Here is a 498-nt window from a genome sequence, read left to right as displayed (position 1 = left end):
CGAACGAATAAAACTCGTCGCGGGTGGGGCGGGGGTGGGGGTGGGGGTGGCGGAGGAACACAGGCGGTGGGGGCCGATGGTCCGGCCGGCGGCCCGTGCGGTGTTCTGTATGCGAAGAATCAGAGACGAGGAAGAAGAAGGGTTAGGACAAAAGTCACGCGACTTGCATGCAGACATGCCTTTATACTCAGTACCATCATCATACCTGCTTAGCACTGCTCCTTAATCCATCAAGCTAAACAATGTGCCACTCATAATTCCAAACTTGTTGCTCAAGTACGAATCTGATATGATGCTAATATTACTAAAATTGATAACATTTAATTGGTCAGCTAATGTTCCTACTTTACTTACGGAAAAGCACGTGCACCACATATAGAGAGACAACAGTGAGTTGCTTTCTTAATGTGCTCTGGTTCATCATGTGTGGGCACTGCGCAATGAACATTTTATTATCCAAAATCTGCTTGCTCTTCTTTAGCATGTTCCTCTTCCGTT

The sequence above is a fragment of the Triticum aestivum genome, chromosome 7D (genome assembly GCF_018294505.1).
Source record: "Triticum aestivum cultivar Chinese Spring chromosome 7D, IWGSC CS RefSeq v2.1, whole genome shotgun sequence".
Taxonomy (NCBI): domain Eukaryota; kingdom Viridiplantae; phylum Streptophyta; class Magnoliopsida; order Poales; family Poaceae; genus Triticum; species Triticum aestivum.
The sequence above is the reverse complement of the archived record's forward strand: the minus strand, read 5'-3'. Positions refer to the sequence as shown.